The following is a 16665-nucleotide window of genomic DNA, read 5'->3' on the forward strand; positions in this document are numbered from 1 at the left end:
TCTGGTTAATGAAAAAAAAAAAAAGATGTTTCCAGCCACTAAAGAAAAAGCAGTATTATTCTGTCATTTTCCAGCCCCTTCCTGAATGAACAAGTTTTTTCTTTAATGCTGATCTTCAAAAATTTGAATACATCCTCATCAGAAATTACATATAGTCATGCCTAAAAGCTGATATGAAAGTGTTTCCTTCACATCAGTTCAAATTTCGCACTAGAAATTTTGAAGACATTTCATTGGACACTTCATACAAAGCTCGTATGTATTATCTTTCCCTCATTATATTTCCTATCTTATAATATTAGAAAATATGTAATGAATTTTTCACAAAGTCCCATTTAAACACTCCCAGGATATCTCCAGTTCACCCCAGAATACTACACAAATATTGTTCCCTGTACACCACAATGAGGGAAGATGGGAAACAGTGACTCCAGATAATCTTTATAGTGCAAGCACTGTTCTACAGTTGACTGTTTAACATTTTCTGCACTTGCTGGCAAAATAGGGCTTACTCTACTATATAAATATCCAGAGTAGAAAAAGCTACAAAATAGTGGGAGGGAGGTCACTGCCCAGTAAAGTCTTAATTTCTAAATAAAGATTCTTACACACAATTACGTAGTCGCTGTCATCACCAGCAATGAAGGCAGCACTGTTGCCTGTATTCCTGAGCACTAAAGTTCTCTCCATGACTAGGACTGGTACCTAAGACAGCCAAGAGTGAGCAAGTGATATATGACACCTACAACAAGAGGCTGAAACGTGCAGTGGCAGATCTGTGGGCAATACTAAGCGAAACAAGCACTTTCCATCTTGAAGCTTGAAAATGAAAAAATGCTCTAGAAGTGGAAAGAAGGAGATCATAAAAGGAAGAACAGGACAGCATAGGCCTGTAAAGTATCACCTAAAGCTCCCACTGTGGGTGTCAGCAGGAACTGGAAGACTTTCACAGGCCCCTCTCTGCTTCTTCAGCCTCAGATATACAGGCTTCTGGCCCCAATGTATCAACCACATTGTATTGTCACAGTTTTCAAAGAGTCCCCTGTCAAAGTAAAAATAACTCTTAAGAATATCCCAGCATGTTTCTATCAAGTATTTACCAAAAAAAAAAAAAAACTTTAATATCACTTGCTCAGGGTAAAATAATTCTACCTAGGAAGCAAGAAAAGGAGAAGGGAAGGAAATGAAAGAGAAGGGAAAGAAGGGAAGGGAGAATGAGAGACTTGAATACACTTAATCAGTAATAACTATAGAGTAAGGGAGCCCTGGTGGTGTAGTGGTCAAGAGGTTGGCTGCTAACCAGAAGGTCGGCAGTTTGAATCCACCAAATGCTCCTTGGAAACCCTATGGGGCACTTCTACTCTGTCTTATAGGGTCTCTGTGAGTCGGAATTGACTCAACGGCAACAGTTTTGGTTTTGGTTTTTGTTGTTAGGCTGTTAGGTGCCATTAAGTTGACAGATTATTAATACAACCCTGTAGGCTGAAAAAGAACTTTCTGATTTATAGACCTGAACATTATCATTGGAAGGAAAGTAATACAGACTTCTTTTTCAGGTTAATAAAGCTAAGTTTTCAGAGTTTACCAACCAAGTTTTTGAAACATGAAAGCAACTGAACAGCATCACACCTATGACAATAACTGGAAACACGGAGCTGGGTAAATGGAGGCAGGGTTGTGCATTTCTTCCGCAACCAAGTAGATCCTCTAACAAGACTTGTATTGGTCATGTGTTGGCAGGCCTGACCACGCACCGATTGTTTTCTGAGATCTTTTCTTTCATCTCATATAGTGCCAGATAAAGAGACAGTGGAGCAGTTGCCATATTAAGTAAAGTATGTATCCCAACCGTTCAAAATCAGGTTCCCTCAAAAAAAACTTCCTCAATTTTGCTGTCAAGGAAAAATTAAACCTAGAAGCAAAATACTCATTCCATAATCCAACCACAAAAATATCAGAAGCTCAGTTGATTGCCCAATGTAAACGTACACTGAAGAGCTCTAGTCTCTAGTGACCTTTAAGATTATCCTGGAAAATGCAAGCAAGGCAATATTCAACACGAGAGAACATAAATCCCAATAGTAACTGACAAATGTAACCTAGAAGGCCGAAATGTAAATGGAGCATAGGGTTAGAACAGCATTCTCAAAAGAAATCCTCTTTCTCACTTCAGCAAACAGGGGATTTCTTCTCAAAAGCTTTCAATGGAAAACTGCCACTTCTGATTAAAGTTAATTTGATCAAATGCATGAGACCTAGGGGAAATACACAGATCCCTTTCTTTACTCTTCTCCCTGCTTGGCTTTGCAACTTGCAAATTGACTAACAATATGAATAACTACCTAGAGACATGTGTGCCATTTTCAGCAACTGGTAATTTACAGTATTTTTTAACCAGTTGGATATGATATGTGTTAATTCTTCCCTATAGGTCTGTCACTTTTTATATCTTTTAAGCAAACGACATGATACAAAACAAGTAGGAAGCATTACAGATACATGTACAGAATTTTAGAATTTTGCAGAAAAGGTAGCTCTTTTGTCACCATTAAAAAACACACACGCACACAGACACTCCCAAGAGTAGAAAAGAGGTTTTAAGCATCCCAAAAGGCCCCACAACCACATCAACAACTAAGTCAAGCCTACTCTCCACCAGGATCAAAAACAGTAGGATAAATGTTTGTTGGTTACACTATTAACTTTTCCTGTAAAATTTAAGCTTGGTAATCAACTGGATAAGGCCCCAGGTGGCACAAATGGTTTGTGCTCAACTACTAACCTAATGGTTGACGGATCAAGACTACCCATCAGTGCTGTGGAAGAAAGGGCTGGCGATCTCCGTTGATAAAAATTACAGGCAAGAAAACCCTATGGAGCTCAGTTCTACCTTGTAACACATGGGGTTGCCATGAGTCAGAATCACCTTGATGGCAAGGGGTTTGCTGTTTTGCTCTGTGTTGTTTGTTTGTTTGTTTCTTTCTTTCTTTCTTTGTCTGTTTGTTAAATTAACCAGATGGGGATCAAAGACAGAAGAACTAAACAGGACATCAGGATTTCTATTTCTAGTTTTGACAGCTGGGTAGTTAATCTCACATAACCGAACAGAGAAAGAGAAGGAAAGCAGAAGCTTTGGGTGGGTGGCTGGTGAATGGAGAAAAGATTTTGATTTTGAAAAGTGTCAGGTCTGAGCTGCCTATTACCAGGGCCATCCAGACTGAGGAACCTACTTAGGCAGCTGGATGCTCAGGAGAAAGACCAAGGCGAGGATATGAACTTGGAAACCATCAGCATATAAGATATTTAAATCCATAGGAATGAATATGATGATTCAAGAAAAGTATCAAACGAAGGAAGGGTATAGCGCTAAAGACAGAAACTATGAGAACAGCCCATGGTAGCATTTTCCTAACGAAAGTCCTTAGAAAGAACATCTGGGGGCCCTATGACAGGTGCACAAACCCAACAATCTCAGCGATGAAACCTTCTCTGTAAAGTTAAGTGCAAGACACATCACTCATAAAGATTCTTACCATCTACACAGCTTACTGAAAGACAGACAGACAGACATGTGGGGGCAAATTCCTGTTCTTCACAATGGATAACACTGTGAAGAATGGGAATACCAGAACACTTGTGCTCAAGAGGAACCCTTACACAGATCAAGAGGCAGTTGTTCGAACAGAACAAGGGGATACTGATTGGTTTAAAGTCAGGAAAGGTGTGCGTCAGGGTTGTATCCTTTCACCATGTCTATTCAATCTGTACACTGAGCAAATAATCCAAGAAGGTGGACTATATAAAGAAGAACAGGGCATTAGGATTGGAAGAAGACTCATTAACAACCTGTGTTATGAAGATGACACAACCTTGCTCGCTGAAAGTGAGGAGGACTTGAAGCATTTCCTAGTAAAGATCAAAGACCACAGCCTTCAGTGTAGATTACAGCTGAACATAAAGAAAATAAAAATCCTCACAACTGGACCAATGAGCTACTTCATGATAAACGGAGAAAAGATTGAAGTTGTCAAGGATTTCATTTTACTTGGATCCACAATCAACAGCCATGGATGCAGCAGTCAAGAAATCAAACGACGCACTGCTTTGGGTCAATCTGCTGCAAGAGACCTCTTTAAAGTGTTGAAAAGCACTTTATTTTCAATCGCATCATACACATGTCAAAGCTAGACAACGAATAAGGAAGACCAAAGAAGAACTGACACCTTTGAATTGTGGTGTTGGCGAAGAATATTGAATATACCATGGACTGCCAAAAGAACGAACAAATCTGTCTTGGAAGATGTACAACCAGAACGCTTCTTAGAACCAAGGACGGTGAGACTGCGTCTTACATACTCTGGACATATTGTCAGGAGGGATCAGTCCCTGGGGAAGGACATCATGCTTGGTAAAGTACAGGGTCAACAGAAAAGAGGAAGACCCTCAACAAGGTGGATTGACACAGTGGCTGCAACAATGAGCTCAAGCATAACTACAATTGTAAGGATGGCACAGGACCGGGCAGTGTTTCGTTCTGTTGTGCATCCGGTTGCTGTAAGTCGGAACGGACTCAGTGGTGCCTAACAACAACATAGCTTACTGTCATATTAAAGGTTTTACAAAGTCTGTGGGTAAAACAAGTGTTCAACTCATCAACAGAATCAAACATTCACAGTACATTTGCCAGTGTAATTCATCTCCACATTCCAAAGCTTATAAATGATCCATGCCACCTCTCATTCTTCCTTAGGACGATATGTATGTCATGCAAAAGCCAAGGAAAGGGGCAGAACTTTGCTGTGCGCACCAAGGACTGCTATCCAGTCAAAGTGAATGAGCACCATATACGGTGGAGGTAACAGCAAACAGGTGGCATTTAGCAATCACCACCTTGAACTACATGAGTTTGGAGGAAGATACTGTGAACCTTTTTCTCCATACCTGGACCCCACTTACCCTCTCAATAAACACCTACCGATTCTCATTTAGGTCAGCAGTTCAAATCCACCAGGCACTTCTTGGGAACTCTATGTGGCAGTTCTACTCTGTCTCACAGGGTTGCTATGAGTCGGAATCAACTCGACGGCAGTAGGAGTGGATTCTCATTTAAGAAAGATCACATTAGGTCCAATTTCCTCATTCAAGAAACCACCCCTCCAGTTCTCGCTATACAACCTTATTTCCTGACAACTCTACAATACAAACCTTCTGAATGTGTCCCCTACACTTGGGCTTACTCTCTTTCACCTTTGCTCACACTGTCTTTACTGCTAGCTCAATAAACAATTGCTGAATAACTGCACATCATTCAAGTCCACTTCAAGTCCTACATTCTCTGAGAAGTTATCCCTGATACCTCAACCCATACCATGCCATTCTTGCCTTTCTTTAATTCCTATTGCTATTAGTTTACAACTTTGCGATGTAACATATATTACTCATATAAAACACCTTATTATTCACTGACTCGTATGTTTTATATATTGTCTCCCCTCATTCTTCTCTGTTAAGGGTGAGAGAAACATTATCTTCCTCATTGCTAGCTTTATAATCTCGGGCAAGTGAATTTCTCTGTCTAAACTTCAGTTTCTTCATTTAGAAAATGAATATACTAATATAATGTATTCCATGAAGTTACTGTGAAGATTAAAAGAAATGCTCCATGTAACACTAATCCGCACAATGCCTAACAGATACAAGATGCCCAATACGTGTCAGTTAATCCTGATGATAACAAACAAACCATGTTCTACACATCTTATAGAACCCCCAGCACAAAGGCACTCAATAAACAATTTGCAGAAACAGTATGCTAGAACCCCTCCAGCTGATCCTAGGCAAGTTCCTTTGGTTTGTACTGATTAACAGGAAGAGTTGTCAGTTCTCCGGGTAGCTTTCCTTGAGTCTTCATTTCCCACTAAAGGGCTTCCATAGTCCTCTGGAGAACTGGTCTACCCAAGCCAACCTTAATCAGGTGTATAAGCATGGTCTACTAGTTTCAGCTTAGAACCCCAGGCACAGGAATTATGCCATATTTACCTTTGAAAGCAATCAAATATTTGATGAATGGACCAAATCCATTATTAGACTTTCATTAATCATTATGTACTAACAAGCTTTACTCTTTTATAATCAAAGAGCACAAGTTCTTAAAGCAGAATGAAAAGGTTCTCATTAATGTTTTTCTTAAAACAGGCTACTTTTGGGGTTTTTGTTTTAAAAATTAAATCATAACTCTCCATCTCACACAGTAATAGTGACTTTATACTCCTTTTTCATTCCAACATTCTCTTTAAAAAAGCAGTAAAAGTACGTGTCCACAGAACTTTAATATGTCTGTATGAGGATATGCCATCAGATATTATTCATTTTATAGGCATACGAATCACTTAAGAGATTTAATCTAGGATTGTGGTACCCAATATGGTAGCCATTAGTCACACATGGCTATTTAAATTAAGTAAAATGAAAAATTCGATTCTTCAGTCACACTAGCCATAGTTCAAGTATTCAACAGCCACATGTGGCTAATACTAGATGGTGCAGATAAAGAACAGTTCCATCGTCACATATAGTTCTACTAGGCAGTGCTGATCTACACCAAATGCATGTAAATAAAAATATTAAGAATTCATTTTCCCCATTTCATCAGTAAGCCAATCCCTTTTAATCAACTCCAATAGCATCAAGTACAAGAATATGCATAAACATGAACACAGGGACCTTATCCTTGGCTCTCACAAAGACAACAGATTTTTCTTACAAAATATAGGTGAGAGAGTCCCATAGCAATCTAAGGCTTTATTCTTCCATTCTTTCAGCAATTTATACAACTTGACCTGAGGGAAAAAGAGCAAGAAAGCATTTTTCTCCACTATACCTTTTATCCAACATAGTCACATCTGCCAAGATTTAAAATCGCAGGCTCCATTATCTTATACCGTCAGCACTCTTCCTCTGTAAATTCCCCCTTCCACACAGATCTCCTCTCCTCGCTCAACATATTATGCCATCACTCTAAAACCGGGGTCTAGAGTCTCTGGCAGATAGGCTATATGTAATGACAGTCAGGATAAAATCATAAGCCTATCCCCTCTCAGAGGATTTTTCCAATTCCATGCAATTGCTGTGTAAGTATGTAGGAGGCTGCACATTTTTCCTCATAATAAAAACAAAACTCCAGTTTCTGCAAAGCTGATAAGTTACCTCTGTATTTACAAAACAAGATGACAGGCAGGATTCCGTTTTTCTGCAAAACTAGAGCTTTTAGGGGCACATGTTTTCAATCACTTATTTTTCAAGAACGATTGAAATTATCTCCAAACACTCTGAGCACTTCACTTGTTTTATCTTCCACTTGTGCTGATTGTGTGTGTGTGTGTGTGTGTGTGCACACGCGCGCGCGTGCTGATTATCACAGGCTGCTCATACACAGGAAAAGAGGCAAAAACATTGAGAACTCATGGCTTTGGGCAGGGTTATTACATAAAATTCCTCTTAAAACTTGAACCGTAAGTGTTTTTCTATAATACTGCAGCACTGGCTTTAAAACAATATTCAGGGAAGACCTTTTTCTGGGTGATGTTATGGCGGGAGTGTTATCACAGGGATGTGTAGCCAGGGATTTAATGCATTGGCAGAATGGCAGTCACATCACACCAACACCCTTTTCATACAGACTTACGGGGAAGTGGCGAAGACCAGATAAACTTGCTCAGTAATTATCACTCTGACTCTTTGGCTATTATTCCAAGAATGGGGTGGGAGGAAACAAAACACAAAAAGCCTGGAGTGTATGCATGAGTTCCATTTCTCTGGGACACTTCTTGTCACCTTGAGAGTCCCAGGTACCAGTGATCTCTGACAGGGAAAGGTCAGCCACCCCCCGTGGAGGAAGCCAAATGTGAGTAACTATTCCTTTACATCTGAAGAGCTTCCAAATCTGAGAAGGCAAGCGTGGTGTTCTGTAAAGCAAAGTCTCCCTGTGGAACTCTGGCTTAAATGCAAAGGATTCCACAGAAAATGGTTGCAGAAAAACTTCAAAACGAACCAAAAAAATCCATTGCTGTCGAGTCAATTCTGACTCATAGCAAACCTAAGGGACAGAGTAGAACTTGTCCTGTAGAGTTCCCAAGGAGCAGCTAGTGGATTCTATCTGCCGACGTTTGGTTAGCAGCCGAACTCTTAACCACCAGGGCTCAAAAGGAACAGGAAAGGGCAATTCAAGAACCAGGACATAAAGTCATATGGATGGGGGAAAGAAAGGGAAGTAAGGAGGAGGACCGAGAACGAGTCTGGGGTGGGGGAAAAAAAAGTTGGCTCTTTAGGCATGAAAATCAGAATTATGGGCTTCCAAGTAAAAAAGGGAGACTATGAAATACAACATGTATGCTTAAAAAGGTCCTTGTAAGAAAAGAAAGTGCTCCGCCAGGATAAAAAGAAAAGAAAGAATTATGTCACCTTAGTTCCCCATTGGGGTGTGAAAAATCTTACCAATTTACAAGTGAGAGAGCACCCTTTCACTGTTCACATCCAACTCAGATTAGGAATTGCAAACTGAGAAAATGATAACCCAGAAAAAGAGACAGATAAATAAAACAGCAGGAGAAAATTACTTTCCACTAACAAGGGTCAGGAGCCCTGGTGGCACAGTGGTTAAGCACTCGGCTGCTAACCAAATGGTGGGCAGTTTGAAACCACCAGCCAATCCTTGGAAGCCCTATGGGGGCAGTTCTACTCTGTCTTATAGGATCACTGTGAGTCAGAATTGACTGGACGGCAACGGGTTTGGTTTTGGTGGGTTAATATGAGTCAGTCCTGCAGGAAGATGTGTCAAGGAAACATTACTGTGTATTTTCTACAAATGCTTAATACAGGTCAAAATTTCCAATGGCTCAACCACCTGAGTGGAGGGCCAGAGAAGCAGGAAGGCATGTAAAAACAAAGAATGAAAATTCTTCATAAAATAATTATAAGCACTGAGAAATAGAAATGCTAAAAATGGAAAAACAAAACTTCTAAAAACGTATTTCCTGAGCTTTTCAAATCATTTGTCTTTTTTAACTTACAAAAAATCTAACAGAATTTATCCAGGAAGAAAAAAAAATATTGGGGATGAGGGAGAAGACAAGAAGAGAAAGCAACAAATAACCTGTAACAAGCTTGCTCCTATTAAATAACTCTTACTCACAGAGTGGTAGAGGCGCTTCCAAACCAAACCGAATAGGAGTTTTAAATAAAAGAAATAAATTATATGGATCTTATAGATCATTATTGACATACTAAATTATTTATAGTAACCAGGAAGTCTTTTTCTTAGTATTTTTGTCTGGTGCTTTGAAAATAAGGTTTTAGAAGCCACATCTTCTACCTACTCATCTTTAAAGGCAAGACAGCTAGTTCTTCAGTTTAACCAAGCTTTAATTTCTATAGTAAATATTTTACTTTAGAACATCTGACTAACACTGTGGCAAAAGTGCAAATATTTGCTTAGGTTAATCATTCTCTATATATTATTTTACTCTCCCTGTAAATACAAAATGTGAGGGTAAATCTAAAACCATTAATGCCTAAAATTTGGGCCCAGATGCAAATGTATTACTAAATATCTCAATAAAACTTATCAGAGGCCTTCTATTAAATCAAGAAAATAAAAATGAAATTTATCTTTAACACTCTAGATCAGCACTGACAAATTATTTGAAGTAGATATTCATAAAGTCACTATTCATATTCACAGACCCCAGTAAAAATAAAGAAATACAGTCCTTACTTGGATTTTTCAATGGCAGCCTTAAGGAAGTAGAATAGGAATGGGAGGAGAGACTGAAACTGACTCTTTCATATCCTAATATTTATACCTAGAGATTTGGACAAACACGGGAACTCAACTTAGTCTTATTTCACTTAGGTTTGAGAAGTAGGCACTTAAGTACAATAAAGCGCATGCCCCAAAAGAATTCTGTATAGTGTCATTTCAGCATTATCAAAGACTGCCCCTAAAGAGACTCCCACCACCTGTTTGTCAGTCTGTTGTACTGTGGTACCCTGCATGTTGCTACGATGATGGAAGCTATGTCGCCAGTATTTCAAAAACCAGCAAGGTCACCAGACTCAGACAGACTAGGAAGGAAGGCCTGGTGATCTATTTTTGAACGTTAGCTAAAGAAACCCTATGGATCACAACAGGATATACTTCAATGTAGTACTATAAGATGAGCCCCCTAGGTTGGAAGGCACTCAAAATAGACAGTGGCCATAATAACGGGCTCAAGCAAACCAATGATCATGAAGACAGCACAGGGCTGGACGACTTTTCGTTCTGTTGAACACTGGGTCACTATGAGGCAGAGGCAACTAACAGCAACAACAAATGAGACTTCAGGCTTATTCTGGTCACCAGTCTCTTTTACTCTGAATCTCAGTCTGTTTTGGCTGATGACAAAGATTTCTGCCTTCCTCACCCCCGGGCTCTTCCCCTGTACTGTAGCTCTGTTATCATGAGATTAAGACTGTTTATTCATGGGTAAAATGGGGGCTTGTTCTTTTCTTTATACTACAGGCTGCCTATAACAAAGTAGTGCTCTGTATTCTTCATAATTTCATGATTAATAATTGCAAACAACTAAATTACATCTCATTTCCTTTATGGCATTTATGGAATGATACAATAAATTCTTCACGTTTCAACACAAATCTTGCTATCAACAGCACAGTCTTTGAATTTTCTTCGTAAGTCATACAATGAGTTTCTGTTCTACGGCATTATGAAAACAATATGCAAAGTAGGTAGTTTCTTTTTGTTTTTGTTGTTTAAGTGAAACTTCCCTTTGTGCATTTTTTTGTACTGCCTTTAATAATCTGTCCAACTGAGTATTATCCAATATAAACTTTAATAATCTGTCCAACTGAGTATTACCCAGGATAAACTTTTTCAACATGACTGTGACCCTGTGCTGTTTTATATCTTCTGGTTTCATCCAAGTCAAAACGTCCATTAGATAATGACAATAAGACCAAAGCCTTACAACACTGGGATGATGAAAATTAATGTTATCTACAAAATAAAGATAACTGGACTAACTCACTAAGGTCTCTATATCCAGGAATGTGAAGCACAGAAAGCTCTGGTAATATAACCCAGAATAAAATTTAGACAATCAAGAAATAACAGAGCTGGTTAGATGGACAGGGGAAACCCGGGGTGGAAAGGGAAGTGTGCTGTCACATTACAGGGATCGCAACTAGTATCACATAACAACACGTGTATAAATTTTTGTATGAGAAATTAACTTAAGCTGTAAACTTTCACCTAAAACAAATTTTTTTTAACTAATATAATGCCCTATTTAAAAAAAAAAAAGGAAAGACTTATATTTCACAGGTACACCAGACACAATTAGGTTTTTCAGCCAAGCCTTTATTAGAAATGACAAATGATTCTTTTGCACGCCTTAATTCAATCCAAAGAGCAATCAAGAATCTGAGTCTCAGGAAGGTAACAGATTCAAAAGTGAGAAATAAAACTACTCAGTGCTATGAACTGGTAGAATGAGTGCTGGTTTGAGGGTCAAAGACCCTCAGTCAGACACTGGGTTTAGTTATTTACCAACTCCACACCTCAGATTCTTCACTTTCAAAGAATAAAAAAAACGGATGGAACTCAGCTAAACACTGTATGATTATGAATAACCCATCTTCAACTAACTTAAACCAAACAGAACAAAATGTTATCAATTGTCAATATTTTAAGTCCCAAATACGTGTCAAATTAAGAACACCAAAACTACAACATTAAAGCAGAAGCAGAATATGGGGGTCCACAAAAGCCAAGTAGCATCTCCTACCTCCCTCCACCATTTTTTCCAGGCATTCTACAATTCAATATCACAAATGTGCCTTCATACCCTAGTTTTTCCTTTTTCATGCTATTCCTGTCTCCAGACTCTTTACTTTTTCCCTAACTCTCTGCTGAAGAGTTGCACCAAAGGGCACTATTTAGATCTAACGATTCTACTTAAGGGCTGTCGTTGTTAGGTGCCATCGAGTCGGTTCCAACTCATAGCGACCCCATGTACCACAGAAAGAAACACTGCCCAGTCCTGCACATCCTCACAATGGTTATTATGCTTGAGCCCATTGTGCAGCCACTGTGTCAAGCCATCTCATTGAGGGTCTTCCTCTTTTCTGCTGACCCTCTACTTTACCAAACATAATGCCCTTCTCCAGAGAGAACATGATCCCTCCTGACAACACGTCCAAAGTACGTAAGACGCAGTCTCGCCATCCTTGCTTCTAAGGAGCATCCTGGTTGTACTTCTTCCAAGACAGATTTGTTCTTTCTTTGGCAGTCCATGGTATATTCAGTATTCTTCGCCAACACCACAATTCAAAGGCGTCAATTCTTCTTCGATCTTCCTTATTCATTGTTCAGCTTTTGCATGCATATGACGAGACTGAAAATATCATGGCTTGGGTCAGGCACACCTTAGTCTTCAAGGTGACATCTTTGCTTTTCAACACTTTAAAGAGGTCCTTTGCAGCAGATTTGCCCAATGCAATGTGTCTTTTGATTTCCTGACTACCGCTTCCATGGCTGGAAACCCTGATGGCATAGTGGTTAAGCGCTACGGCTGCCAACCAGAGGGTCAGCAGTTCAAATCTGCCAGGCGCTCCTTGGAAACTCTATGGGGCAGTTCTACTCTTTCCTATAGGGTTGCTGTGAGTTGGAACCAACTCGACGGCACTGGGTTTTGGGCTCCCATGGCTGTTGACTGTGGATCCAAGTAAAATAAAATCCCTGACAACCTCGATCCTTTCTCTGTTTATCATGATGTGGCTTACTGGTCCAGTTGCGAGGATTTTTTTTTTTTTTTTAATGTTGAGGTGTAATTCATACTGAAGGCTGTGGTCTCTGATCTTCATCAGTAAGTGCTTCAAGTCCTCTTCACCTTCAGCAAGAAAGGTTGTGTCATCTGCAAAACGCAGGTTGTTAATGAGTCTTCCTCCAATCCTAATGTCCCGTTTTTCTCTATATAGTCCAGCTTCTCAAATTATTTGCTCAGCATACAGACTGAATTAAGCATGGTGAAAGGATACAACCCTGACGCACATCTTTCCTGACTTTAAACTACTCGGTAATTCCCTTGTTCTGTTTGAACGACTGCCTCTTTATCGATGTACAAGTTCCTCATGAGTACAATTGAAGGTGTTCTGGAATTTTCATCCTTCGCAATGTTATCCATAATTTGTTATGATCCACACAGTCAAACATCTTTGCATAGTCAATAAAACACAGGCAAACATCCTTCTGGTATTCTCCGCTTTCAGCCAGGATCCATCTGACATCAGCAATGATATCCCTGGTTCCATGTCTGAATCTGACCTTAATTTCTGGCAGTTTCCTGTCGATATACTGCTGTAGCCACTTTTGAATGATCTTCAGCAAAATTTTGCTTCCATGTGATATTAAGCAAACTTTTGCTTCTATGTGATATTAATGACACTGTGATAATTTTCACATTCGGTTGGTTCACCTTTCCTGGGAATAGGCATAAATATGGATCTCTGCCAGTCAGCTGGCCAGGAAGCTGTCTTCCAAATTTCTTGGCATAGATGAGTGAGCACTTACAGCACTGCATCTGTTTGTTAAAACATCTCAATTGATATTCCGTCAATTCCTGTAGCCTTGTTTTTCACCAATGCCTTCAATGGAGCCTTGACTTCTTCCTTCAGCACCATCAGTTCCTGATCATGTGCTACCTCTTGAAATGGTTGAATGTTAACCAGTTCTTTTTGGTATAATGACTCTGTATATTTCTTCCATCTCCTTTTGATGCCTCCTGAGTCATTTAATATTTTCCCCATAGAATTCTTCACTACTGCAACTCGAGGCTTGAATTTTTTCTTCAGTTCTTTCAGCTTGAGAAATGCAGAGCGTGGTCTTTCCTTTTGATTTTCTATCACCAGCTCTGTGCACATGTCATTGTCATACTCTACTTTCTCTTCTCAAGCCACCCTTTGAAATCTTCGGCTCACTTCTATTACTTCATCATTTCTTCTTTTGCTTTAGCTGCTCGGCATTCAAAAGCAAGTTTCAGAGTCTCTTCTGAGATCCATTTTGGTCTTTTCTTTCTTTCCTGTCTTTTTAATGGCTTCTTGCTTTTTTCAGGTATGATGTCCTTGATGTCATTCCACAACTCATCTGGACTTCAGTCGTTAGTGTTCAATGTGTCAAATCTATTCTTGAGATCTATTCTTGAGGACTAAAGAAATTAAATTGCTGGACCCTACTAAAGAGAAGTGTTGTAATTTCTTAGGGAGTGGCTTTAATGAGCAGAAATTTCTTTACTTGGGTAACTAGAAGTCCAAATTCAGGGCACCAGCTCTAGAGGAAGACTCTCTGTTGGCTTTGGGGGAAAATCCTTGACTCTACTTCTCTAGCTGGCCATCCCTGGGAGTTCCTGGGTTTGTAGTCTTCCCCCCATGTCTGTTTTCTTCTGTGCCTAATCTGCTCTTTTATATCTCAAGTGATTGGCTTAAAACACACCCTACACTGATATAGCCACATTAACGCAACAAAGAAAATTCTATTACCAAATGGGAGTATATCCATAGGTATAAGGATCAGGATTTACAACATATATTTTGGGAGGACACAATTCAATGCATAACGTTGGCGGGGGGCGGGGGGGAATCTATCCACAAACCTCTTCAGTGACACAAAACTGTACAAACTATCTCTACTGCAGACCGTCTCAGGGAAAACGGTCCACCAGAGTTAATAGTGATGCTTTTGGCAGAATACCATATAAAGGTATAAAACCTAGAAGACATTCATTCCTGGCAGAAATTATAAACTGTAACTACCTATCTTCTTTTAAAAAAAAAAAAAAAAAAACCCAACTACCAACTCCCTGGGGGCTATACAACCTAATCTTAATTTTAAAAACTTACTCCACAGGCCCTCCTTCAAATCCAGATTAACAACAGTATTTAACAGGTAACAAGCTAGTTTTTGGAAACCCCAGCAGCATAGTGGTTAAGAGGTATGTCTGGTAACCAAAAGATCAACAGTTTGAATCCACCAGGTGCTCCTTCGAAACCGCATGGGGCAACTCTACTCTGTCCTACAGGGTTGCTCTGAGTCAGAATGGAATCAACAGCTATGGGTTTGGTGTACCCCCCACCTCCCACCCCTGCCAAAGCTAGCTTTTTCACTTTTTTACCTTTGGCATTAAAACATCACATCACATTAGAATGCTAAGAGGATCAAACCAAAAAACCAAACCCACTGGCATTGAGTGGATTCCGACTCATAGCGAGCCTATACGACAGAGTAGAACTGCCCCATAGAGTTTCCAAGGAGCACCTGGCGGATTCGAACTGCCATCCTCTTGGTTAGCAGCTGTAGCACTTAACCACTATGCCACCAGGGTTTCCGCTAAGAGGATGCCAGCAATAATAAAAGACAGGTACTAAATAAAATTTCCATCACAGTTGTGCTAAAGGCACAAGTTAATTTTTTCATGGCACCACTGCCAAAGTCTTCATTTTAAAGAATACTTCAGTGACCAGATATACTTTTAAGGAATCAATCCACCAAACAACGCATTGGGTATATTAAAACTTCGTTTTAATTACAGGCTAATTTTGCTGGACAAGTCAGTATCAAGCCGGGGTCATAAAACAAGGAATAATTTCTCATTTAAAAAGTTCCTGGGCATACACAAAAAGCTCGACCTTCTACTCACACCACAGATTTAATGATGAAATGTAGAAGCTTATGAAATCGTTGCGTTAGCACTAGGTGTCAGAGATATAGGGGAAAAAAAAAGAAAGAAAGAAAAAAAATTTTTTAAAAAAGGAACTTAAAATCAACATTTCTCAACTAGGGATTTAAACAAAAGGAAAAAAAATGATGAATTAAGAGATAAATTCAAAAGTACTGGGTTAAATAATCAAAGTGGCTCCAAAAGAAGATACTCTTGACCAAAACACCAAATAAAAAAAAAGCCTGATACCATCCAGCCCTCCTCCTATTATATGCCAAGGTCTTTCTTTGTATCACAGTTATTTTTCCTGCAACAGAAGTTAACAGGGAACACAAGTTGGTCATCTCCAGAAGTTAAATGCCAGAGTTGGATCAGAAACCCCTTCACTAGTCCAGTACTAAGAGTTAACCTCCTGAGTTCAAAATCATAATTCACAGATGCTTTCAATTTAAGCAATCAGTTTCCAATTAAAGACTATATTGGTCCTTTTTTTACTAATCCTCTTCAGATGGCAACTAATAAATTTAAAGAACTATAAATCTAGCTTATTGGCCTCTCACTACGTTTTTATCTGCAGTTCTATTACTCCAAAAACCAGAATAAATTTTCCATCAATTATTTTTTCAAATGAGTGTTATAGAAGTTACAAGAAATTAAAGTTAATTAATTACAGAGAACCTGGGTAGTATATGTCAATACATAATATTTTATTTTAATCTTAGAAGAAGAAGAATTAGAAGATGAAAAGTAGGGAGGCAAAAACCCCTACATGTGCAAACCAGGTCCTCTACTAACAGTAAAAACGCAAGCCAATTTCTTTTTCTACAGTTTCAGATTCAGCACAATCCAGATGAATTAATGTAATAATTTACAAACTATTCTCAGTTAAATC

The 16665-nt window shown here is 39.1% G+C and overlaps 1 protein-coding gene across 15 annotated transcripts in view; it reads right to left on the bottom strand.

Moving 5' to 3' along the window:
• RERE (arginine-glutamic acid dipeptide repeats) overlaps nt 1-16665 on the bottom strand; it is a 473241-nt gene that overhangs the window by 319530 nt on the left and 137046 nt on the right. Inside the window, exon 1 of one of the 15 annotated variants that reach the window (XM_064281199.1) lies at nt 905-14851. The exons of the other annotated variants lie outside the window; for them this stretch is intronic. The gene's annotated coding sequence lies outside the window, so the exon portion shown is untranslated. Of the gene's footprint in view, nt 1-904; nt 14852-16665 lie in introns of those variants that run through there. 15 annotated transcript variants of the gene reach the window in all.

The sequence above is a fragment of the Loxodonta africana genome, chromosome 3 (genome assembly GCF_030014295.1).
Source record: "Loxodonta africana isolate mLoxAfr1 chromosome 3, mLoxAfr1.hap2, whole genome shotgun sequence".
NCBI classification, from domain to species: domain Eukaryota; kingdom Metazoa; phylum Chordata; class Mammalia; order Proboscidea; family Elephantidae; genus Loxodonta; species Loxodonta africana.